This window comes from Oryctolagus cuniculus, chromosome 3, assembly GCF_051225735.1.
Source record: "Oryctolagus cuniculus isolate XC-2025 breed Fujian yellow rabbit chromosome 3, ASM5122573v1, whole genome shotgun sequence".
In the NCBI taxonomy this organism is placed as follows: Eukaryota; Metazoa; Chordata; class Mammalia; order Lagomorpha; family Leporidae; genus Oryctolagus; species Oryctolagus cuniculus.
In genome coordinates, this window is record NC_142869.1 from 67,954,606 (window position 1) to 67,970,768 (window position 16,163).

Here is a 16,163-nt window from a genome sequence, read left to right on the forward strand (position 1 = left end):
TCCATTTTTCTATGTCTTTTTAATTTCTTCCAGTAATATTGTAGACATTTCAGTGTAAAGATCTTGCACAATATTAAATGAATCCCTTAGTGTTCCGTATTTTTTAACAAGTAAACCTCTAATTTTTAAATTGTGGTATAAAACATAACACCTGCCATATTAACCATTTTAAGCACACAGTTCAGTGGCATTAAGCACATCCACGTTGCTGTGCAATGTTCACCACTATCCAAGACCAGAACTTTCCTCCATCCCAACTAAAACTCTTTCTATTAAACAGTTACTGCCTACCTCCCACTCCCCTCAGTCACAGGAAATCCCTAGGCCACTTTCTGTCTCTGAATTTGCCTATTCTCTACGTCTTACAAGGGAAATCATGTGAAATTTGTCTTTTTGTGCTATGATTATCTCACCTGGCAAAAACATAAGTTCCATCCACATTGTGAATGCATCAGAATCACATTCCTTTTAAGGATGAATAATATTCCATTGCATGCGTGTGCCACATTTGCTTCATTCACTCGTCTGTGCATGGACATTTGGGTTGTTCCCAAATATGTCCTATCTTTGTTACATTCATCATGCTATTTTTCTTTAAGATGGCAAATTCTAAACACCCATTGCTTTTATCAAACATGAACTCTCAATCGATTCCCAAACCTGCTCTGCCAACAGTCATCCATCTCCTCCACGCAGAACCTCCGAGACCTCCTTGTTGTCACAGCCCCCATGTCCAGCCAGTGAGCAAATCCACTTAGCTCTGCCAGTTCAGCCATGTCTCATTGCCCCCACCTCTGGGCCCACCCATACACATCTTGCACCTGCATTACTGCAGAGGATTCTAATGGGTCTTTCTGGCCCTGCCTCTGCCCCATAGAACCCTTTCTCAATACAGTATTCAGAGTGACCATGCTAAAACCTTAGTCAAATAATTTCAGTTCCCTACTCATTTCCTCCCAATCTGAATCAGAAGTGCTGACAGTCGTATCCCTGGCCTCTCACCTCTCTGGCTCTGCTTCCTGTTTCTTCTTGCCTTGCTCGCTCCACCCCAACCACCTCCACCCCAACCATCATGGCCTCCTTGCCATTTCTGCAACACACCAGGCATGCTCCCACCTGGCAGTCTGTTCCTGCTGCCTGGATGGCTTCCCCCCAGACACGCACATGGCTTCTTCTCTTTCTTCCTTTCACGTTCCATCCCGAGGTCCCTTCCTCAGTGCAGCCAACCCTGACTCATCCATAGAAACCTGCAACCTCAGCCCTACTCCGAAATTCCTGATTTCCCGTTCTCTGCTCTGTTTTTTCCTTATATTCATTTATTTATTTTTAACATTTTATTTCAGAATAGTTTTAAATTTATAAAACAAAAATTGTGAGCTAGTAAAGAGTTCCCATGCACCCCTCACCTCCTTCCCCTATTAACTCATATTGCTACATTTGTCACAATTAATGAAGCCCACCCAGTCTCCCCTGTTTTGTTTTATCCAAACTCCTTTTATCTCTCCTACCGTAATATTCTGTGTTCAGATTGAGTTGTTGTTCTTTTTTTTATTTTTAATTTTAGCTCCTACATATAAAGGAGAACATATGGCATTTATCTTTCTGTGTCTGGCTTATTTCACTCAAAATGATGTTCTCTGGTTCTAGCCATTTTCCTGCAAACAACAGGACACCATCCTTTTTTGTATAGCTGAATAATACTCCATTGTGTATATATACCACATTTTCCTTTTTTTAAGATTTATTTATTTATTTGAAAGTCAGAGTAACACAGAGAAAGGAGAAGGAGAGGGAGAGGGAGAGGGAGGGAGGGAGGGAGAGGGAGAGGGGGAGGGAGGGAGGGAGAGAGAGAGGGAGAGGGAGAGGGAGGGAGGGAGGGAGAGGGAGAGGGAGAGGGAGAGAGAGAGAGAGAGAGGTCTTCCATCCACTGGTTCACTCCCCAATTGGCCGCAACGGCCAGAGCTATGCAGATCCGAAGCCAGGAGCCAGGAGCTTCCTCTAGGTCTCCCACATGGGTACAGGAGCCCAGGGACTTGGGCCATCTTCTACTGCTTTCCCATGCCACAGCAGAGAGCTGGATTGGAAAAGGAGCAGCCGGGTCTCAAACTGGCACCCATATGGGATGCCAGCATTACAGGCAGGGGGCTTAACTCACTGTACCACAGCGCTAGCCCCTCCCCATTTGTTAACTGGATTGGTTCTTGTTACTTTTCTTGGTTAAGATTTATTTATTTATTTGGAAGGTGGAATTACCAAGAAAGAAAGAGGGAGAGACAGAGAGAGAGAGAGAGAGCAAGAGAGAGCACTTCCATCCACTGGTTCACTCCCCAAATGACCATGACTGTAGGAACTGGGCTTGTCCAAAGCCAGGAGTCAGGAGTTTCCTCTGGGTCTCCCACATGGTACAGGGGTCGGAGCACTCGGGTAATCTTCCGTTGCTTTCCCAGGCACATCAGCAGGGAACGGGATCAGAAGAGTAGCCGCCAGGACTTGAACCAGCACCCATATGGGATACCAGGTTGCCGGCTGCAGCTTTACTCACTACGCCACAATGCTGGTCCCAGTTCTTTTTCCATTGTTGAGCTTTCTGAGTTGCTGATACTGAGTTAGGGTATGGGCACTTAGCCTAGCTAAGATTAAGACACCCAGGTGCCACATTGCAGTACCCAGGTCCCATACCTGGCTGCAGCTCCTGACTCCAGCCCGGTTTCCTGCTAATTCAGACCCTGGGAGGTAGTGGTGATGGCTAAAGTTAGTTGGGTTCTTGCCACCTGTGTGGGAGACCTGAACTGAGTCTCCAGGTTCCTGGCTTCAGCCCTGCCGAATGGGTATGAGTAGAAATCCATGCTTTTTCTCTCTGTGTCTCTCAAATAACCCAATTTTCAATGGTGAATTACACTGACTCCGTGCACCCACTGCAGAATGCAGTCTCTTTGGGGACGCAGGGCAGCTTTAATGGACACTCTCAGAGCATCTCCCCCTTGTCAGGGCGGTTACTCTAACAGCTAATGCACCCACCAAGCACCAGTTTCCTGAAGAACAGCATCAGGCACAGGAGTCCTACTTCCAAGTCATTAATGTGCTGGCGGCCTCACCACATTCAGGACACCTTCATTTCCCTCGGGTCATGAATCAGTGAGCACCCAACATCAGCGGGCCGAGAAAAAGCATCCTGATCCCTTTTTTGGAAATTTGCTCAAAAACAAACCAGGAGAGAACCACGTCCAGGAAAATCCTTCTGAGCTGCTACAGAACTGAACCTTTCATTCAAAGGCACAGGACCTTACTCAGAACCCACACTTGCCAAGCATGGAGAAGAAAGGCTGTGGAGTTGACTAAGCTGCATTCTTTCCTTAGATCCGGGAAGAGGAAAATCTTTCCGTCTATCTAACGAAAGGAGAGAAAGCTGAGATGCAATCACTGTGTTTATTACTGGTTGTATCTATGCGCTATGCACTTACCGATGGCTTCCTGTGGCCAGGTACTAAGTGGAGTCCAGAAAATACACAATCTGGGGCTGGCCCTGGGTGCAGTGGGTTAATCCTCCACCCGCGGTGCCAGCAACCCATATGGGCGCCGGTTCTAGCAGTGGAGGATGGCTCAAGTCCTTGGGCCCCTGCACCCCTGTGGGAGACCTGGAAGAAGCTCCTGGCTCCTTGCTTCGAATAGGTGCAGCTCCAGCCGTTGCGGCCATTTGGAGAGTGAATGAGCACAAGGAAGACCTTTCTCTCTGTCTCCCCCTCTCACTGTCTGGAACTCTACCTCTCAAATAAATAAATGAAATCTTTAAAAAAAAAAATAGAAAATACACACTCAATTGGACACAGACCCTGCCCTGCAGAAACTGACACACGGAGAAGGTAAGATTTGTTCTGTGTGCACCACAGGCAGACACCAGCACTGGTAGCTGCAACTGACATTTTTAAGAAGTAAACTGTTCCAAAGCTACACAACTGCGTCTCATACATCACCAGTGCAGAAACCTAGTGCCTAACCAGGAGCAAGAAACAAGCATCAGTGAGGGGAAGCAAAAAAAAAAAAAAAAGCCAGCATGGCCCGTATCCTTGGTTAACTTCATGTCAGTGGTTTCCTGTCATCACTAGAGAATAGACAAGAAAATTCCAGGTATCTTTTTAATACCCAAGTCAGATAATTTTATTTCTGAAGACTAAGAGCCAATCCTAACTATTTTAAAACTACCCAAAATATCTGTGGGCTGTTCTTCCTCTCCTCCACTTTGTCAGTTGTTCTCTCCAGGGTTAGGCTTGGAGTTTCTCAGGAATTGAATTCGTGCTGCACACTGTATTTCCTTCTGGGAGCAGGAACCTAGCTTCGTATAATATCAGTTAATCAGGGCCCAACATTTTTACAGGAATACATTAATTGGTTTGATTTCAGCACAATATTTAGAGTATGGCTGGAAAACAAATATTAACAAGCTGAAATGTTTACTGCTCAATGTAGTGCGATCAATAATACTTTAATGAAAGGCTGAGAGAACAGTTGCAATAATGTTCCTCACAGGGCAAACTAACCTCCATCTACAGTAAATATGTAACCAAACAAAGTCACTAAAATGTTACAAGACAAAGCAGTAAAATAAGGATGTGGGCTTCTGCTTACATATCAGTGATCTAAAAAATTTCATACAATGATGCTGGCCTTAATGTGACTGCATTTCACATAATGTGACAACATTATTCCATAATTCAGGTAACTTTCTAAATTCCTCCTGGGCCCACGAGAAGCCTTCCTGCTGGCTTTTCCCCATCAAACTCTGCCACAAGGTTCCAGTTTTCTTCAGCCATATCAGTAGCACATGCTTATTCATTTATAGATTTGCCCAACATGTGTCCAATTTCCAAGTTTCTCTACCTCTTTTATAGCAGTTCACCTTGGAGTGTCTTGGATTATAGCTCCAACACAAGTGTCCTGTAGGAAACAGCTGAATGATAAGTGGCGATTCAATATACACTTCTAGATGATGACTATGTTAATTATCAAATAAAATGATTCATCATTTTAAATTACATATTCCCTAATCCAAAGTGATGATTTATATATGTGGCACAAAGGCGAAGCATGGCACCACGAAATGTTTAAAACTGTTGGAGCAGAAACAGGCATGCCAGACTCAAAGGTACAACAGCAAGGGCATTTATAAAAAAAAATGAAAAATCAAACACCAGGTACCCTACGGTCAAGGTAATAACTAACCATTCTGTTACAAGGTAGCTGAATGCAAGCCTATGACTGCATTTACTACGGTAAAGACGCGTGTATTCTACCCTCCAAGCAGCTCAGGACAAAACAAACGCAGAAAACCTAGGGATGTTAATACAGGATCCCTGCACTAGCAGAGAATGAGAGGAAGTGCATGACACTTAGTTTCAAGAACAAATATCGCAGTGTTTACTGCAAACAAGGCACGGGGCAGGGTGCTATGAGGCTGCAGAGGAAGACCCAAAGGAAGGCTGCTGTTCACAGCTGAGTTGCCCCACCTCTCTGAGCCTCAAGTTCTGATCTGTCAGATGGAGATACACTCTTGTAAAGTAACCATAAAGAAGAAAATGGCTGTAATGGAATAAAGAAGAAAATGGCCTTTAAGGAAACCCAGGCTGACGCTGGCAGCTGGACTGGTACAGTGGCAAGGACCAGGATGATGACGAGATCAGCTACAAAGACAGACCTTGCCTTCAGAGAGTCTGACAGGGAAGTCAGCTACACCCCAGGTGAGGCTGCAAACGCACAATCACACTGGGCCCTACCAACTGTAAATGCAGCATAAGGCCCTAACCATAAACTAATTAAAATTCTCCAGGATGGGCGTTTGGTACACAAGTTAAGATGCTGCTTGTGGGGCTGACGTTGCAACACAGGCAGCCCCTCTCAGGAGTGCCAGTTCAAGGGAGCCAATGCTATGGTGAAGTGAAGCTGCTGCCTGCAATAGCAGCATCCCACATGGGTACCAGTTCATGCCCAGGGCCCTTGCACCCATGAGGGTTAAGACCCAGATGGAGTTCCAGGCTCCTGGCTTCAGCCCAGCCCCGCCCTGGCCGTTGCAGCCATTTAGGGAGTGAACCAGTAGATGCAAAAGCTCTCTCTCTAACTCTGCTTTAGAAATGAATGAGATATTTATTTATTTATTTAGATTTTTTAATTTATTTATTTGACAGACAGTGAGAGAGAGAGAGACAGAGAGAGAGGTCTTCCTGCCATTGGTTCACCCCCTGCAAACAGCCACTACGGCCGGAACTACACCGATCTGAAGCCAGGAGCCAGGTGCTTCTTCTGGTCTCCCATGCGGGTGCAGGGGCCCAAGCACTTGGGCTATCCTCCACTGCCTTCCCAGGCCACAGCAGAGAGCTGGACTGGAAGAGGAGCAACCGGGACAGAACGGGCGCCCATATGGGATTCCGGTGCCGCAGGCAGAGGATTAACCAAGTGAACCACGGTGCCGGCCCATAAATCTTTATTTAAAAAAAAAAAAAAAAAAAAACCTGCCAGGTGGAGTACTGGCTGTTCTTGGAATCCAGCTCCCTAATGCCCCTGAAAAAGCAGCAGCTGATGGTCCACGTGCTTGGGTCCCTACCACCCATGTTGGAGACCCAGATGGAGTTCTGGGCTCCTGGTTTAGGACTAGTCCATATTTGGCCATTGAGGCCATTTGGGGAGTGAAAGAACAGATAGAAGACTGATCCCTGTCTCTGTCACTCTTTTCTTTTTCTAAACAGACACTTTTTGGGATGTCTACATCTACACTGGAGTTCCTGGTTCAAATCCCACCTCCTCTGCTTCCAATCTAGCTTCCTGCTAACTCTGAGAGGCAGCAGCTGATGACTCAAGTATGTGAGTCCCTTCTAGCCATGTGCGAGGCCCCGACTGAGTGCCCAGCTCCTGGCTTCAGCCTGGCCCAACCCTGGCTGTTGCAGGCATCTGGGGAGTGAACCAGCGGATAAACAGTCTCTATTTGTCTTTCTGTTTCTATCCCTCTCAAATAAATAGGAAACTCCTCCAATATACACATAAATACAAACATGTATAAAAGATGGCATCTACATTTTGCAGTATAGTTGGTGAGACATAATTGATAATTTTTTTCTAAAGATTTATTTATTTATTTGAGAGGCAGAGGCTGAGTTGGAGGGGGTCTTCCATCTACCGGCTTACTCCCCAAATGGCTGCAACAGCCTGAGCTGGGCCAATCCGAAGCCAGGAGCCTGGAGCTTCTTCTGGGTCTCTCATGTGGGTGCAGGCATCCCAGGACTTGAGCCACCCTGCTTTCCCAGGTGCATTAGCAGAGAGCTGGATTAGAAGTGAAGCAGCCGGGATTTGAACTGATGCCCATATGGGATGCCAGCACTGTAGGCAGCAGCTTTAGCTGCTACATCAATCACATTGCCGGCCCCAGAGACATAACTGATAATTAACAGTTATCCAAATCCTCCTACATGTCAAGCACTCTTCTACATATTTCATATATATTATCTCATTTATTCCTCCCAACAACCCTAGGTTGTATTACTATTGTTACCCCCATTTCTGTGATGAAAAGACATGGCTGTTCATGTGAAAAGTTCAGTGGCGGGGCCAGAGCTGTGGCATAATGGGTAGAGCCACCGCCTGCAGTGTCAGCATCCCATATGGGTACTGGTTCTACTCCCGGCTGCTCCATTTCCAATCCAGCTCTCTGCTATGGCCTGAGAAAGCAATGGAAGATGGGCCAAGTGCTTGGACCCCTGCACCTGCATGGGAGACCCAGAAGAAGCTCCTGGCTCCTGGCTTTGGATCGGCACAGCTCCAGCCATTGCAGCCATCTGGGGAGTGAACCAGTGGATGGAAGACCTCTGTAACTCTTCCTTTCAAATAAATATTTTTAAAAAAAGAAAAAAAAAAAGACCCAGGGACTTATAAAAAAAAAAAAAAAGTCCAGTGGCAGATTCCTACAGGAACACTAGAGTCACAATGCAATTTTAATCAAGTCAAATTAGTGGTATAAATTCAGAACAGAAAGAGAAAAATGATGCTTGGAGGACTGAGACTGTTCCACAGAGAAGGAAGAGATTAAAGCTGAAGAACGAGGGGCACCTGCCTAGGCAGAAAAGACAAAGGTGTGCCAGCAAAGGAAAGAATGCAAACAAGGTTGCAGAGGTGAGAAAGCAGGACAGAAAACAGAACACCAAGCTGAGATGTCGGGTCAGCAGCAGAGTAGGCAGGCCTGGAAGCTGAGGGTGCTGCCTGAAGTTTCACGCATGTCTGCCATTGCTAAGCCGGCTTTGAGGGAGTGCCAGGCTGGGCCGCCGCCCCGGCCATCTGCACAGGGTGAAAGGGAGGGTCTAAAGCCTCCACAAACAAAGCCCTCGGCAAGTTCCTTGTGTTTCCAAACTAAACGTAATGCACCAGCAGTCTGCAGTAGGCATATGGTTGGCCAGACAGGACCTAAGCAATGGTTCTCAAATTCTAGTGGGCACCAGAAACAACGGGAAAGCACTGATAACGGAGATTCAGGGAGCTGAATCTATAATCAGTTCCCAGGTGATAATCGGTGCAGCTGGTCCAGGGCCACACTTCGAGAACCAGGGATCTAAAAGAATGGGAAGGCAGTGTGAGGGAGGTCTGATGAGGGAGAGGAAAACTCTGCATGGAGCTGAGCTAAAGAATAACTCATGAAAGACCTCCAGAATACAGGGGTGAGGCACCTCCAGATACAGGGGCAACAGCACCTCCAGAATATAGGGGTGAGGTGCCTCCAGATACAGGGGTGAGGCACCTCCAGATACAGGGGTGAGGTGCCTCCAGAATACAGAGGTGAGGCACCTCCAGATACAGGGGCAACAGCACCTCCAGAATATAGGGGTGAGGTGCCTCCAGATACAGGGGTGAGGTGCCTCCAGATACAGAGGTGAGGCACCTCCAGAATACAGGGGTGGCAGCACCTCCAGATACAGGGGTGAGGCGCCTCCAGATACAGGGGTGAGGTGCCTCCAGATACAGGGGTGAGTCGCCTCCAGAATACAGGGGTGGCAGCACCTCCAGAATACAGAGGTGAGGCACCTCCAGATACAGGGGTGGCAGCAACTCCAAATACAGGGGTGAGGCACCTCCCGAATACAGGGGTGGCAGCGGGGCCTGTGGAGAAGCCACAGAAGGCAGGCCAGGAATGTCGCAGTCAAGGCAGCATTGCTATGCTTGAAGATACCACCCCTGAGCTCCAGTGGGGATAAATGACTACAGGGACCAGGCCAGGACTCAACAGCAGTTGTCTAGCTAAGATATCTAATTTGTATTTCTATGGCTGCCATCAGTATTATTTAAGTATTGAGAGGACTTACAAAAAAAGTAAATCTTTAGTGTATCCGAGAGGAAAATACTAAAACAGCACTCCCACAATGAAAATAAATGCAAAGAATTCAATAATAAAAAGTCAACAATAGAACTGTAAGGCAGAGAAAGATACCCCAATAGCTAATAAAATGAAAACACTTAACCAGTCTTCTACAAAGTACTAAATACTGTCATATTGATAAACTATATAAAGCTTTTATTTTAACTTTCTGAACTCTGTTTGAATTTCAAGCTTATATTTTCTACTTCACACTGATATTTTCCTCTACATAAAAATTATTGATGGTTCCTATTATGACAGGTTTTGACACCTTGATACTCTCTCTCTATGTAAAAATCAATTGCAGGTGCTCTGGTTTTCAACATTTCTACAACAGTTAAGTTTGGTAGGGTTTCTTTTTTTTTTTTTTTTTCTCTCCCTAAAATAGAGGAAATGGTGTCTTACTCAAAGCCAAGGCAAATGAAAAAAAAAAAGGCCTTATATTTTACCTCTGAAAGATCCTGCTTCCTTCCGATCGTGCCAGGGAAGCAGGAAGGAATGCAGCTTCTCTCCTATCACATCCTCCCTAATGCGGCCCTGGAATAGCAGCTGAGCACCCACAGATCCCAAGCTTACACACTGGCTCTCAGGCGTCCAGCTCTCCGTACAGAACAGCCCGCACAGAGGTCAGCGTGTCATCAAATGCGCGCCCAGCCTACACAGGGCTGCTGCGACCAGTCCGTGAGACACACCCAGCAAGACACGGGCAGCTCCAACTGCATGGGGACTCTGCTCTCCGGCACAGCTAGCAAGACGTGGCGATCACCGTATCTGTGCCACCGTCACTCCTCGCTTACCTTTCTCCCTAAACAGTCCCTTTGGGTCCCAGCTCCTTCAGAATTTACCAAAAAGATGTGATAATGGTTTCTTTTCTTACTTTCAGTATTTATCCTTAAGATTGTATGATTTTTTTTTCCTGTTGAAGACAGTTTTTAAACAAATGAAGAGCGTGCTGTCAGTCACTCTGCTGGTTGTGCAAAGTCAACACTAAACACTGAGGCTGCAGAGTAGTGTCGTGTGCAGGAAAAAAAGAGTGCCCTCAATTTTCAGAGCCACGCTGTTTCTTTTTTCTGTTTTATAACTCCCAGTTAATAACCCTGAAAAGCTGATAGAAGCCCAACACCCACACGGGAAGAAAGTACAAAGTTCGCACCCAAAGTTCATCAGAACAAAAAGTATTGTTCTTTAAAATAAAAAAAAAAAAAAAAAGGGTGGGGGAGGAAACAGGTAAATGAAGTAGAAAATACACACACAGCAAAACAAAAACAGTATCACTAGGAAGGATGGAGAAATCCATTACCCCCTTGTGGCCCCAGGCTCTGCCTCAGAAAGGCCAAACCCAGGGAGAGGGGACCCAGGAGACTGCCAGGACCAGGGAATTGACAGCCAGAACCAGGTGCTTCCTGGAAGTGGTCTCTAGGGAATCTTCCCTAAGCCCAGGAAGGAAAGACAGAGCTGCCCCGGCTGCTGACCCATGCTGGGGAGGACGCCCTGTGCCCTGAGGCTGTGGAGGTCATCACAAGTATATACCAGCTCCCGTGGTAGTCACATGCCCTACTCCGCAGTGACAGGTGCACTGTGCTGGACATAACTACCACAAAAGAACACAAAACCTGGAGCGCCTGGGTTTAGGTCCAAGCCCCACTCTTGAGCCCAGCCTCCTGCTAATGTGCTCCCCAGGAGGCAGATGTTAGCTCAAGTATTTGGGTGCTCATTGAGCTCCCAGCTCCTGGCTTCAGCTCAGATGGTCCCTGGCTGCTACAGGCATTTGGTGAATCAGAGTGAATCAGCAAAAGGAAGATACCCTTCCTCCGCCCCATCTTTTCAAACAAAATTTTTTTAAAAAACAAAACAAGGGGCCAGCACTGTGGCGCAGTGGATTAAATCCTGGTCTGCAGTGCTGGCATCCCATATGGGTAGGAGTTTGAATCTAGGCTGCTCCATTTCTGATCCAGCTCTCTGCTATGGCCTGGGAAAGCAGTAGAAGATGGCCCAAGTCCTTGAGCACCTACACCTACTTGGGAGACCCGAAAGAGGCTCCTGGCTTCAGATTGGTCCAGCTCCGGCCATTGGCAGCCATATGGGGAGAGAACCAGCGGATGGAGGACCTCTCTTTCTCTGTCTCTACCTCTGCAACTCTTTCAAATAAATAAAGTAAATCTTTTCTAAAAAATGAAAGGAAACAAAACTGCAAACACATATGAACTCTAGTAATAACAGACATGATGAAATATTTACAGGGTAGTGTATTGGTGCCTCTGACTTATTTGAAATGAATCAAAATGGACTGATGGTGGAAGAACAGCTAGCTTGGCCTTGCGTTCATAAAGAAGGTTTTTCTACCACTGACAGACCCTATACGGTTGTGCATACAGATGTACAAGATAAAATCCTTTCAACTATTCTTTATGTTTGAAAGTATTCAGAATAAAATCTTGGGGGTGGAAAGAAATACCAAAAATGTGACTGCTCAAGAAAAATGAAAGCACCAGGCAGATGCCAAGTACAGACTTGGTATCATATTCTAGATGGGATTTTCTAACTTGCTTTCACCACGTAGCAATATATGACGAGCATTCTCCTAGCTCTCTGAATAGTCTTCCAGATGGAATGGAACTGCATCACGCAGCTTTAGCATCATTTGTTGCTTCCAATTTTTCACCGCTGTACAGGTGAGCTGACCACCTAAGATACTTATCTTTCTGACATTTCTAATCACTTCCTCAGGAAAAAGATCCAGGACTTTTCCTATGGTAAGTTTGCTTCTCCAGAAAAGTCTACCAATTTGCATTGCTAATAGCAGTGTAGCACAGATTCTACCTAGAGGCATGATTGTAAGTTTTAAATTAAATGCTTTCTTAAGTAAAGTTTCTCCAGAACCACTTTTCTGTCAAAATGACCCAGTCTTCCCCCCACCCCTGCTTCTTTCTAGGTCTAAATAAACAAACTCAGTATCCGATCTTGGCTGCTACACACTGCACTCTCAAATCAGCACACTGACTGAGGGCTTCTTGAAGCAATGGCTGGTTCTAGGCACGACACAGGTTACGAAATGAACTTGGAACTTTTTGTGCCACACTGTAAAGAAAATATTTTCTTTTAAAATGAGAACAGAGCAAAAAGACACAATACCCAGCTTAAAGGAGTTCTGATGTCCTAAGTCTGGTATAATTTAAGCACAAATGAGTAACTAATAGATTGCAGTATTTTGAATTTGAAGAAGAATGTTAAGTATGCAATCAAACAATAAATGAATGGATGGATGGATGGATGGGTGGGTGAATAAAGGAGGGAAAGAATGACAGATGGAAGAAGGAAAAACTCACAAGGAAGCGACTGTTTGCTTTCTACACAACAAACAGTACTATTTGATTCAAGAAAGAACCAGCAGTGGATGCTAAAAACATTGGGTAAATGTTTTTTGAAGGAAGATATTTGCATAGTTTCAAAGTATCTACCGACAGTTTAATTATTAATTACAAAGTGAAAATGGATAGACTTACTATGGAGAAATTGGCTGAATCCCTTTTAACCGTGGGATCAGTAACAAAGTGATGTCGCACAAGTCCCACCAAGGATGCGTGACCTGCTACAGCACTCCTAACTGGGGCAGGAGGGAAGGGGTCAGAGAGAGATTCTACAAAGCAACCATCCTGCACTCTTCAAAAATGTCAAAGCCTTAAAAGACAAAAAAGGCAGAAAAATAAACTTGCCCCAGACCACACAGATACGTCAACTAATTGCAACATGTGATCCTGGATCAGATCCGGGCTTAGACAAAAATTGCCATAAAAAGCTTTTGCGAGGCTGCATTATTGCATAGTGGGTAAGGCCTCTGCCAGTGACACTGGCCTCCCACGTGGGCACCCGTTTGTGTCCCAGCTCTGCCACTTCCAATCCAGCTCTCTGCTAATGGCCTGGGAAAGTAGCAGAGTGTTTGGGACACTGCCACTCACATAGGAGACCTTTGTGTGCACTTCAGGAGTGGATCAGCAGATAGAAGATTTTCTCTCTCTCTCTCCCTCCCTCCCTCCCTCCCCCCCCTTTCCGTGTGTGTGTGTGTGTGTGTTTGTGTGTGTGTGTGTTTGCAGGCTCTCTGTAACTCTTTCAAATTTAGAAAAAAAAAAAAGCTTTTGGAACAACTGGCAAAATGTGAATAGAGACTCTCTAATAAAGTGTGATACCACTGTTAAATTTCCTGAATATGTTCACTGTGGCTGTTTTCTTGGGAGATGCTAAAGTATTTAGGGATAAAAAGGTAAACAGCAAATGCAATTTAGCCTTTTGCCTCAGCAAAAATGACAAAATAAAGTAGTATATGACTGCGCATCGACCATGTAACACATATAGAGAAAGTAATTGCTGCTCAGGGTCACCAAGCGGTGAGTTTAGGGAAAGGACACCCTAGAGTGCAGTATCATTCTTGCATTCTCTCCCTTGGTGTTAGAGGTCTGTAAGGGCTGTATCTGACCTAGTGGTTAGGATGTCGCTTGGGATGCCCACATCCCACATTGACAGGACGCCTGCGTTCAAGTCCCAGCTCCACTTCCAACTCTAGCTTCCTGCAAATGTGCAACCCCTGGGAAGCAACAGGGGACGGTTCAAGTATTCAAGTCGCTGCCACTCACATGGGAGACTCAGATTGAATTCTGGGCCCCTGGCTTTTGTGGACATTCAGTGGATGGAAAAGGCTATCTCTGTCTCTCTGCTTTCCTTTTCAAGTAAAATAAAAATCAATGAATAAACAGTTTGTTAAAAATTTTTGAAACAGGCCGGCGCCGCGGCTCACTAGGCTAATCCTCCGCCTGCAGCGCCAGCACCCCGGGTTCTAGTCCCGGTTGGGGCACCAGATTCTGTCCCGGTCGCTCCTCTTCCAGTCCAGCTCTCTGCTGTGGCCTGGGAGGGCAGTGGAGGATGGCCCAAGTGCTTGGGCCCTGCACCCGCATGGGAGACCAGGAGGAGGCACCTGGCTCCTGGCTTCGGATCGGCGCAGCGCATAGACATAGCGGCCATTTGGGGGTGAACCAACGGAAGGAAGACCTTTCTCTCTCTCTCTCACACTGTCTAACTCTGCCTGTCAAAAAAGAATTTTTTTTGAAACAAAGTTTCAAAGAACTATAAGATTTTAAGATAGTGTTGTTTGTCTTCCTTTGTTTATTAGAAAAGTAATGTACACTTACTGCAGCCCAGGGAAGAAATACACACTCAGTAAACTAGAGGTCTACAAATAAGGGGAAAGCAAACAGCGCTCCTTCCCCCTCTCACAGGCAGAGTTACAGAGTGTGCTGTATGTTTTCTCCACTTCTCATTAGGCTCATAAAACAGGTGTTTATCAGATATTAATTCATCCTTAGAGTCACATGAAAGGAACTACAGACATTTATTAAATGTTTATAGCTTCCAAAACTCATTGGAAAAAAAGAACTGACATTACATTGAACTAAACATTAGGGAAAAAATCCAGAGCTTTAAAAGTTTGCAGGGGTCTGTGCTGTGGTATAGTAGGTAAAGCATCCACCTGCGGAGCCGGCATCCCATACGGACACTGGTTCGAGTCCTGGTTGCTCCACTTCTGATCCAGCTCTCTGCTATGGCCTGTGAAAGCAGCAGAAGATGGCCCAAGTCCTTGGACCCCTGAACCTGGGGAGACCCGGAAGAAGCTCTTGAATCCCAATCGGCCTAGTCCCGGCCATTTGGGGAGTGAATGAGCAGATGGAAGATTCTCTGTTTCTGTCTCTCTCTCTAACTCTACCTCTCAAATAAATAAATAAAATTTTTTTAAAAAAAGTTTGCAGAAAACGGAATTAAACTGTAAGTTTACTTTGGTGTGAAAGAATCTGGAACTTCTTCTTTTTTTTTTTTTTTCACAATCTGCATTTCTGTGAACTTTTCCAACACCCTACATATGTATGGCTTTCAACACTTTTGTACCAAAATAAACCCGTCTGTTAATTCCACTTCCTGCATGCTTTCTGCAGTACCTCCGCATCAGCTGCCCCCTCGCAAGACCCCAGGCAGCATGCAGTACATACTTCACAACGCAGAACGGTGATTTACACCAGACATGTGGATTTCCTTTCCAGTAACTGCCAACCGCGGCCAAAACTCTGTACAGCTCAAAGTCATGGTGACTCAGGTGTGGGGCTGCCTCCCCAGAATGCACCTGTCTCTCCGCGGCTGACTAACCAAGCCCCACACAGACGCCGAGCTTTCGGTCTTCCTGCCCACAAGCTTGGGAGTTAGGTTCTTGCGGTTTGTGGTCATCTGCTCACTTTCTGGTCAATCCACACACAGGCCAAATGTGAGGGGCTGCCAAAGAGCTCATGGCCAGTACGGATTACGCAAAACCACATGTGGCTTTAAAAACCTTTCCACAAAATAAAAGTATCTTTTAACTCCACTTAACTCCACCGTCCACGAGCCTTTTAAAGTACACCACACCGGCACAGAAGCGGGATTTCGCAGTTTTCAACTCCTGCTCTTGCCACCTTGATGTCCTTTGTCATAGTCCTGGCTCTCTCCAAAGCACCAGAAAAGGGTGTGTGTGCATGTGTGTGTTTGGGGTCCGCCGTGTGGGGTGAGTGAACTGCAGTTAATGTTCTCCCATCAAATCCGATTCCTGCCTCACGAAGCCTTCCTGACACCGAGAGCAATCGCTAAGACCACGTTCAGCACGCTAACAGTACGCGGCCTCATACCTGAACATGCCAGCAAGCGTCTTTGAACACGGCCAGAACCCGTTTCTTTTCTATTCTTACCTGGTCAGCCGGTGGTTTCA

The 16,163-nt window shown here is 46.0% G+C and overlaps 1 protein-coding gene across 11 annotated transcripts in view; it reads right to left on the minus strand.

Annotated features, from left to right (window-relative positions):
- MAP3K20 (mitogen-activated protein kinase kinase kinase 20) overlaps window positions 1–16,163 on the minus strand; it is a 175,140-nt gene that overhangs the window by 144,170 nt on the left and 14,807 nt on the right. The window lies entirely within an intron of this gene.